The sequence below is a fragment of the Bos mutus genome, chromosome X, assembly GCF_027580195.1.
Source record: "Bos mutus isolate GX-2022 chromosome X, NWIPB_WYAK_1.1, whole genome shotgun sequence".
In the NCBI taxonomy this organism is placed as follows: domain Eukaryota; kingdom Metazoa; phylum Chordata; class Mammalia; order Artiodactyla; family Bovidae; genus Bos; species Bos mutus.
The window spans coordinates 102,215,700-102,225,689 of record NC_091646.1 but is presented as its reverse complement, the minus strand read 5'-3'; the positions used below and the strand labels follow the sequence as shown (position 1 = coordinate 102,225,689).

Below are 9,990 nucleotides of genomic sequence, written 5' to 3'. Positions count from 1 at the left end.
TCGTCATGTATGGTCGTGAGAGTTGGACTATAAAGAAAGCTGAGCACTTAAGAATTGATGCTTTTGAACTGTGGTGTTGGAGAAGACTCTTGAGAGTCCCTTGGACTGCAAGGAGATCAGACCAGTCCATCTGAAAGGAAATCAGTCCTGAATATTCATTGGAAGGACTGATGCTGAAGCTGAAACTCAATACTTTGGCCATCTGCTGGGAAGAACCAACTCATTGGAAAAGACCCTGATGCTGGGAAAGATTGAAGGTGGGAGAAGGAGACAACAGAGAATGAGATAGTTGGATGGCATCACTGACGTGATGGACATGAGTTTGAGTAGGCTCTGGGAGTTGGTGATGGACAGGGAAGCCTGGCATGCTACAGTCCATGGGGTCGCTGAGTTGGACATGACTGAGCAACTGAACTGAACTTTGTTATATGGGCTTATTTATCACAATGAATCAATTTATTGTAACAATAACCATATTAGACAAGATAATGAGAACCAACGTTGATCGAGCACATACTAGGTGCAAGACACCATGGTAAAAGAGATACATACCTGTCTTATTAGTTGCACTGCTCTCAATGATCCATAAAATAGGTTTTCTTTTTCTTCAGTTCATAGATGAGGAAACTGAGGTTCAGAGATCAAGTCACCATAGTTACTATCTATTACACAGCCAGCTAGTGACTGACTGTGAATTTAAACCCAGTTGCTCTGACTTGAGAGCCCATACTCTCAAGTCTTTAGTCTCACATATGGACCAAGTTCATATAACAGGGTCAAGAACCACACCTTAATTACCTCTTATGGTAGAACTGGTGAAAATCACTGCAAATAGACAAGTTTAAAAGGAACCATTTGTGGAAGCATCATCACTTCACTGCCAAAGAAACCACCACTCATAGCAGCATGTTGATGTTTGTTTTCCCATAAAACATTACTTCTGACAAATATTCTGGTATAGAAATAGCTGTCACTAATAGCTTCTTCTCATTATACCCCAGAGTCTTTAAATCAAAGGAATGGTGTGGCCCACCAGTCCAATATTTACAATGAGTTTTTCTATTTTAGGGAACACTTAGAGAAAAGATTAGATTAAACAGACAACAATGTGCAACAAGAGAATCTCCATGCAGAGCAAGGTCTTAACATTTAGCTCTCTTCTTTTTTTACACCTGCTCTTTTACTATCATCAGGATTTAATGAACATGTTTTTCTTTGAAAAGAAAAACAATCAAATGTTCTAAATGTAATTCTTCTAGGTCTCAGTTTAGCCTCTTTTCAATAAGAAACCTGCAAGACAATATAAAGAGGGAAAAATATGTGCTTAGTTGATGGTTATATACTCTCAGTTACTGGATGGTAGATACATTGCATTTTTCTTAAATGTAAATTTCTCAAAGTAAATTGAAAATTTCTCTCTGTGATAGAATTATCTAAATAAAAAAATGCACTTGCAATGGTTGGGAAAGTTCTTGTAAAAAGGACTTCACATGGAAGTGAAGGAACTTCCCAAGTTCAGCTAGGAACAGCTGAGACAAAATCAACCCCTAGGTCTATTTTTCATGTATAAGATGTATGTTCTGGTGTGAGTGTGGCTGCACTCACTGCATTTCTCAGAAATCACTTACAGAAAATACACTTAGCAAGACTGGGGAATGCATGCTGAAGGGCAAAAGCTACTTTCCTTTATAAAACCGAATGCAGACTATGAGAGACCCAGGCGGTAGCAGGATTCTTCTCCATGCCCTCTCCCAGGTCCTGCTGCTTGTTGGATTCAGTTAGCTCGCATAAACCAGGCAGTTGAGGCTCCATGGAGAATCACTGGAGCAAGACTTATTCCTAGGAGGCAACCAGATTTTATGGCAAGTGATAAGAGTAGCAGGGAAAACCAGCTAAACTAGAATGTCATCTGTTCTGTCCCCACCTACAGGAACCCCTTGCAATTAGCTAGCCAGGAAGACCATACTTAGAAGAGAAAAAATAATAATAAAGTAATATAAAATGAGACAACACAAGAAAAAACAAGAATAATTTTTCAAATTTAATTTTTAATTTTTGTAGTTATCAAATAGAGCACACTTACTAGAGCACGCACACAGCATGAATGTGCTGCTAAATAGTTTATCATCAAACATCCATGTAACCACCAGCCAGTCTGAGAAATGGAATATTGCTTGGACCCTAGAAGTCACCCTCATTTTTCCTATGACTTTCTTTCCCCCCAAAATAACCATTACCCTGACTCCTATGATAACTATTCTTTGTATTTCATTATAGCTTTTCAGCTTATTCATGAATCCTTAAAGTTATATTTAAGTGGAATTATCAGCATAGATTGTTTCATGCTCTGCATTCTGTCTGTGAGAGTCATCCATGTTGCGGCGTATAGCTGTGGTTTATTTATTTTCAAGGAGTTGAATTGCCAGCTCATAGGGAAGGCCAGGCTGTTTCCCACAGTGCTTGTGGTCTATCTGTCCCCAGCAGTATATGAGAATTCCAGCTTCTGCACATCCTCATCTTCTCTGAGTGTTTTCCATCTTTTTCACTTTACCTATTCTAATGGGTGACTAGTGATATCATATTGTGTCCATTGATTAATGAGGCTTAAATTCTCTTATATGTTTATAAAAGGCATGACATAATAGCCATTATGTAATTCTGTTTTGTGAAGTACCCATTCAATTATCTTACTCATTTTTCTATTGGGTTGTCTCTCTTTTTCTTAGGGCTTTATAGTAGCTTTTAAAACATATTCAAGATAAGAGGTTTTCTAAGTTATAAGTATTGGAACTATTTTTTACCACTATTTTGATGGCCTTTTTACACTCTTTTTTTAAAGAAATATTTAGTGAATTTCCTCAAATGAAGAAAACTTAAATGATACAGAACTGAAAATATCAGAAATCTATGTACAATAAAAAGTGAATATAAATTAGTCAGTTCCATAGACATTTCCAGCTAAGCATTCATACAAATACAGATTCACCTTTTTCTTACCTATGGGAATAGCATACATACATACATGACGTGATTCTGGGGGGAAAAAAAAATCAGAGATACTGAAAATATTCTCAAGTTTTAAGAATGGTGTGGAATAAGTTTTAACAGCAACATTCTACATGAATGGAAACCTCTGATTTAATTCCATGATTTTATCATGCCAGAATCATGCTTGCTTTTACTTTTCTTAAACAGATATTGGTATCATACACATTGGCTTATTAATAATTAAGGCATTTTGCATACAGAGTATCTCAGTGTCAACAAAAATTTTTTAGTACTGATTATTTGCTATAATGGTTTAAACTTTCAAAGTCTTTTCAACATAAAACAGTAGCTGCACACATTTAAGTGTTTTCTTATAAAACACAATCTTTAAAAAAAAGTAATATCATGTATGAAATGAGTCGCCAGTCCAGGTTCGATGCACGATACTGGATGCTTGGGGCTGGTGCACTGGGACGACCCAGAGGGAGGGTATGGGGAGGGAGGAGGGAGGATGGTTCAGGATGGGGAACACAGGTATACCTGTGGCGGATTCATTTCAATATTTGGCAAAACTAATACAATATTGTAAAGTTTAAAAATAAAATAAAATTTAAAAAAAAAAAGTAATGATGATTGGTCTTTGTGATTCCTAGTAATAAGTCCTGTCTTATTTTTCACATAGTATAAATTATATTCTTATGCAGGATTGCATTAAGACCCAGTACTTCTTAAACAATGTTGCTACATAACCATATAAATCCCAAACGCAGCAAAGGTGAACAATCTTGTAGTGCACTTTCACCTCCTTGAAGCTGAAGCTGCTCCTTTTGGATCTTTTTCCACTTCAATGTGAAGTAGCTCGGTAGCATTTCATTAGTGGTTTCATTATGTGGTTTTTTAAAGGAAAAAAATGGTTTTGATTTCTTCCATAGTTCTCAGATGGGATATTTTTGGGGAAATCATATAGTCCAGGGATGTTTTGAATAGCCAAATGTATAGATGAAGTCTTTCAATGCAACTGTAATAATTAAGCATCTACATCCTTGGCTATATTACCAGTATATCCTGGAACCAAAGTAAGATGGTTTTCCTGTTCCCACAACCCACTTAATTGCTGTTTTAAAATCTGAATATTTCCATCATTCACAATTTCTGTTTTGGATGATAGTTCTGACCACCACCTTTTTATGACTGCTTGAAGCCCGTTTAAACCAAATTGTTATATATTCTTCAAATCTGCTTTTAAGTAGTGACTTTACTAAAGGCAACACATCTACACAGCAGCCAAGTGAGATGTACTGTTTTTCTTCCTGTAAACTCTTGGTGAGCACGGGAAGGCAATCCACCACAACTCCAAGGTCCTCTATCCTTATCAAATACGCTACAAGTTCACTGGTACTTCTCTTTCTCCAGAAAGTTAAAGCTACATTCAATCTCAAATTCCTGCTGAATAAAACTTGTGCCATTGTTTCATGGTCCTGAGAAACATCAGAAAAAAAGCCACTATATTTTGATGATGAGCTTTCTGTCTGTGAAGAACCAGAATCACTGGAGTTAATCAAGTATGTTCGACATCATGCCATAGTTTTTCAAGGAGGTGGCCTGCACAAGCCAGTTCGTTTTCTTTATTTGCCATGACACAGCCCCCACTTTTAGGGGGCTGCTTTTTTCTGTAACAAGGATTTTGAATAGGATGATGAACTTTCTTTCTTCTATAAACCTTACATTGTTTATCTGGGTTTTTCACAGCTTGTCCAACTGTTCTAGTTATGTAAGCAGCCAACTATTTTGGAGATTTCTTAACCTCCTTCATGTTCTTATTGGTGAAATTAGAGGTCCTTTTTCTAGGAAGATCAGTGGAATGATCCTCAGTATTATTATAAAAGTTGCATTTTTTAACATTGTGGGTTTCAGATGCCATCAGTTCAGTCACTCAGTCATGTCCGACTCTTTGCGACCCCATGGACTGCAGCACGCCAGGCCTCCCTGTCCATCACCAACTCCTGGAGTTCACCCAAACCCATGTCCATTGAGTCAGTGATGCCATCCAACCATCTCATCCTCTGTCGTCCTGTTCCCCTCCTGCCCTCAATCTTTCCCAGCATCAGGGTCTTTTCAAATGAGTCAGCTCTTCACATCAGGTGGCCAAAGTATTGGAGTTTCAGCTTCAACATCAGTCCTACCAATGAACAACCATTTAAGAGATAAAGAAACTTAAATCTATTATCAAAGGCAGTTCAGAATCTGAAGAAAATGTGTTATCTTAACAGAAAAGTTAAATTCAAATTTTTACACCAGCTTAATTAACTTTATTTTAAACTTAGTCCTAACCGTATACAAAACTCTCCTCATGTTTCACTTTTCACAAACTTTATCACTTTCTGTACCCATTACTGTGTTCCACCATCCGAAAAAGCCACGTGTAAGTCAAGCTTACTTCCTTTTCCTTTCACAAAATGCAATTCCATTCCTCATACCTTCTTTACTGAAAACACACTTCCTACTTCCCTTAAGCAACCAAGAACTGACTTATATTAGCATTTTATAGATTGGTGAGCATAAATACCAGTGATAATTTCTAAAACCTTTGCTTTCTTAGAGAGAACATTTTAGGATGGCACCAAACATCATTCATTTTTAATCCCAAATCTCTTTAGTTTCTCTGTAAGAGAAAATTAGTGTTCAGTAGTAAGTGTTTCAAAATCTTATTTTATTTGGAAATGACCTAGACTTCCAACACTTAGTTTAGCACAACCCTTAGAAATTCAAGTTACCCCAGTCAGGAGTGACTATTTTAGACAGACATTCCTAAAGCATAATTATTCTTAACAGAGTTTATCTAAAAGCTCACATCTCATTTACATTTTTTAGATGTTTCTTCACTCAAAGTAATTTCCTTGCTGACAAACTTGTAACAGATATAATAATATTTAACTTCTATTAAACCTAGGTACAATGAAAATATTCTGCTTAATGTTAATTACTCTTAGACATGTCTACATTAGTTAGATCAATAAACAAACATTAATTATCACATATTTAATACTGAGTATTTTCCACTTCACATGAACCTAAAATTCATTTAGGTTAATTTCTCCTGTATTTAGAATTATTTGATTTGTAAGTGCTTACTTTTTTTTAAGGCCAATTAGATTACAGCTCATTTACAAACAGATATCAGCAATATTATCAAAAAACAAAGACACACACTGTTCAGTTCAGTTCAGTCGCTGAGTCTTGTCGGACTCTTTGCGACCCCATGAATCGCAGCATGCCAGGCCTCCCTTGTCCATCACCAACTCCCGGAGTTCACTCAGACTCACATCCATCGAGTCAGTGATACCATCCAGCCATCTCATCCTCTGCCATCCCCTTCTCCTCCTGCCCCCAATCCCTCCCAGCATCAGAGTCTTTTCCAATGAGTCAACTCTTCGCATGAGGTGGCCAAAGTACTGGAGTTTCAGCTTTAGCATCATTCCTTCCAAAGAAATCCCAGGGCTGATCTCCTTAATGTCTCTGCTTTGAATATGCTATCTAGGTTGGTCATAACTTTCTTCCAAGGAGTAAGCGCCTTTAATTTATATTTCTACCAGTAATCTTGATTCCAGCCTGTGTTTCTTCCAGCCCAGCATTTCTCATGATGTACTCTGCATATAAGTTAAATAAACAGGGTGACAATATACAGCCTTGACGTACTCCTTTTCCTATTTGGAACCAATCTGTTGTTCCATGTCCAGTTCTAACTGTTGCTTCCTGACCTGCATACAAATTTCTCAAGAGGCAGATCAGGTGGTCTGGTATTCCCATCTCTTTCAGAATTTTCTACAGTTGATTGTGATCCACACAGTCAAAGGCTTTGGCATAGTCAATAAAGCAGAAATAGATGTTTTTCTGGAACTCTCTTGCTTTTTCCATGATCCAGCGGATGTTGGCAATTTGATCTCTGGTTCCTCTGCCTTTTCTAAAACCAGCTTGAACATCTGGAAGTTCACGGTTCACATATTGCTGAAGCCTGGCTTGGAGGATTTTGAGCATTACTTTACTAGTGTGTGAGATGAGTGCAATTGTGCAGTAGTTTGAGCATTCTTTGGCATTGCCTTTCTTTGGGATTGGAATGAAAACTGACCTTTTCCAGTCTTGTGGCCACTGCTGAGTTTTCCAAATTTGCTGGCATATTGAGTACAGCACTTTCACAGCATCATCTTTCAGGATTTGAAATAGCTCAACTGGAATTCCATCACCTCCACTAGCTTTGTTCGCAGTGATGCTTTCTAAGGCCCACTTGACTTCACATTCCAGGATGTCTGGCTCTAGGTGAGTGATCACACCATCATGGTTATCCGAGTCATGAAGATCTTTTTTGTACAGTTCTTCTGTGTATTCTTGCCACCTCTTCTTAATATCTTCTGCTTCTGTTAGGTCCATACCATTTCTGTCCTTTATCGAGCCCATCTTTGCATGAAATGTTCCCTTGGTATCTCTAATTTTCTTGAAGATATCTCTAGTCTTTCCCATTCTGTTGTTTTCCTCTATTTCTTTGCATTGGTCACTAGGAAGGCTTTCTTATCTCTTCTTGCCATTCTTTGGAACTCTGCATTCAGACACACACTAATAAAAAGGACATCTTTTTTGTGTGTTAGTTCTAAAAGGTCTTGTACGTCTTCATAGAAGCATTCAACTTCAGCTTCTTCAGCGTTACTGGTTGGGGCATAGACTTGGATTATTGTGATATTGAATGGTTTGCCTTGGAAACAAACAGAGATCATTCTGTCGTTTTTGACAGAGTAACAGGCAAATTTGGCCTTGGAATACGGAACGAAGCAGGGTAAAGACTAATAGAGTTTTGCCAAGAAAATGCACTAGTCATAGCAAAGACCCTCTTCCAACAACACAAGAGAAGACTCTACACATGGACATCACCAGATGGTCAACACCGAAATCAGAGACATACACATATCCAAATAGACACAAGAGATCCTATAGCTTTGTTTTCCAAACTTAGTTATGAATCAGATATCACAATGCATAACACACTAATTGTAAAAAATGGTTGGAATAAGATTTTAAAAGGCTTTATTCCCCCTTTTTTTCCTTTTGGTTTCAGGAATTAGAGATAGTTTAGATAAGTGATCCAGAGAGCTCTGGTCTAAAGGTATAGAAGGAGTTATTTCCTCAGGGCAAAAATTTTTATAGAGATAATTTTTTTCTTCTTCAAGCTTTCTCTGGAGTCTAAAGAATATTGTGACCACATTGTTAAAAATTGTATTTTTCTGTGATCATAGTTTTATAGGCAAAATTTAGATCAGATAGTGCTCAATTTGGCCCTGATATCAAGGGCGGATTGGTCCCAGCAAGGATTTTCCCTTGAGGAAGTGGGGGTCTTAGTTTGATCAGCCCCAGGCTGTTGATTACAGGAGGAAGTCCTGGACATAAGGGAACTTCAGTCCATTTTCCTATCCTATGTCAATGAAGATCTAATATTTTTAGGCCATTTTTCTTGTATGTGGGTCATGGATATAGATTGACCAGTCAAAAATATGTTTTTTTCCCCAAGGGGTTCCCAGGTAGAGTGTGGAACCTTAGAGTGAGCAATTCCCATATGAACTCAAGCAGTTTGTACTAGATATCTGTGCACTCAAACCAAACCAACAAACCAAACCAGAACTTCACCAGCCAGGAGTCACACTCCAAATGAAACAAAAGGCAAAGAGATGCCCAGAAATCAAAAGCCAGGTGGCAGGAGTGCCCCCAAAAAGATGGGAAAGTGACCCCCAGAAATCAAAAGCCAAATGGCATAAATACCAAACGTGACTTCCCAGTTCCACTAGACCTGTGACCTGGCAAAGTCAGTGCTAGCAGCCTTTTTAGTTTTGATATAGTTTCAAGAATTTCTTGTTGATTTTCTGCAAAGAAGTTACTCTACCATTTCCTCTTTTAGAAGCTTCTAGATACCAGTCACAGTAAACACGGCTGGCCTTTTCTAAATGTGTGTGCAAAAATATCAATTTTAGAATATCAAAAGAACCCCAATTTGGCCATTTTAGGTTGAGATCTCTTTTAATATAATTTCCCTAATTAACTAGGTACTTGCAAGTATGAGCTCCGTACGTATTGTACATGAATCTGGCTGGAGTGTTAGTCAGAGGCTGGCTTTCTGACACCCCTTTGTTTCTGTTTTTGAGAGATTCTGTTTCCCATTTTAAGCTGAATTTGTCAGGGAGAAAACTCACTAGTGAACTTGTGTAGTGGGCCCATGTGCTGCTTGTGAGCTTAACTCCTCCAGGAGTCACCCCAGAGTCGTTTCAGCTCATCTTATGTGTCTTGGATTCTGCCTCTGGCAATCTAAGACCACCATGGCTTCTCAGGTCGCTGAATGGCCAGTTCTTATGTGCGACCCCTAGACGGGCAAGTATTTTAATTAATGAGTGGGTTTCCTTATGCGACCATTGCGTGGTATGAGGACTAGGCCTCCACCACTCCCATAAATTTCTGTCACCTGAGAAAACCAAAACTGGCCAGGAGGAGTCTTGTCCCTTTTCTTTAGAGCAAAGCTCTCATTTATTTTCCTCACTTTTACCCTGACAAATTCTATAATGGCAGTCAAATTGAGGAAAAGTGTCAGATCAGCCTCTTAACCACTCAGCCAAGACCATTCAGTCCCCTACAATGGAGCAACCTTGGCATCTTTCAGCCGAGCCCAGTTATTCCTCGATTTTTTTCCCCCCAATTGAGCCCCCCTACCCAGTGCCTTTCCACTAGGTGGGCAATTCTCCTGGCATCTTTCAGCCAGCCCCCCACCCAGTATCTTTTGCCTGGGTGGGAATTTCTTTGTATCTTTCAGCTGAGCCCTACTCAGTGTCTAGACCATGAGTGGGTATGTCCCAGATGTTTCACCCGGGCCCCACCCAGTATCTTTCCTACTGTGATGGGGCAGGTAACCTGCTCCACCACTAAATAAAACTCAGAATCTCAACCAATATGGGGCATTTGACAACCAGGAGA

General features: G+C 38.6%; 1 pseudogene; it reads right to left on the bottom strand.

Annotated features, from left to right (window-relative positions):
* Window positions 1-3,997: 3,997 nt before the first annotated feature.
* On the bottom strand, window positions 3,998-4,909 carry LOC102273018 (KATNB1-like protein 1 pseudogene; annotated as a pseudogene).
* Between the last annotated feature and the right edge of the window lie 5,081 nt (window positions 4,910-9,990).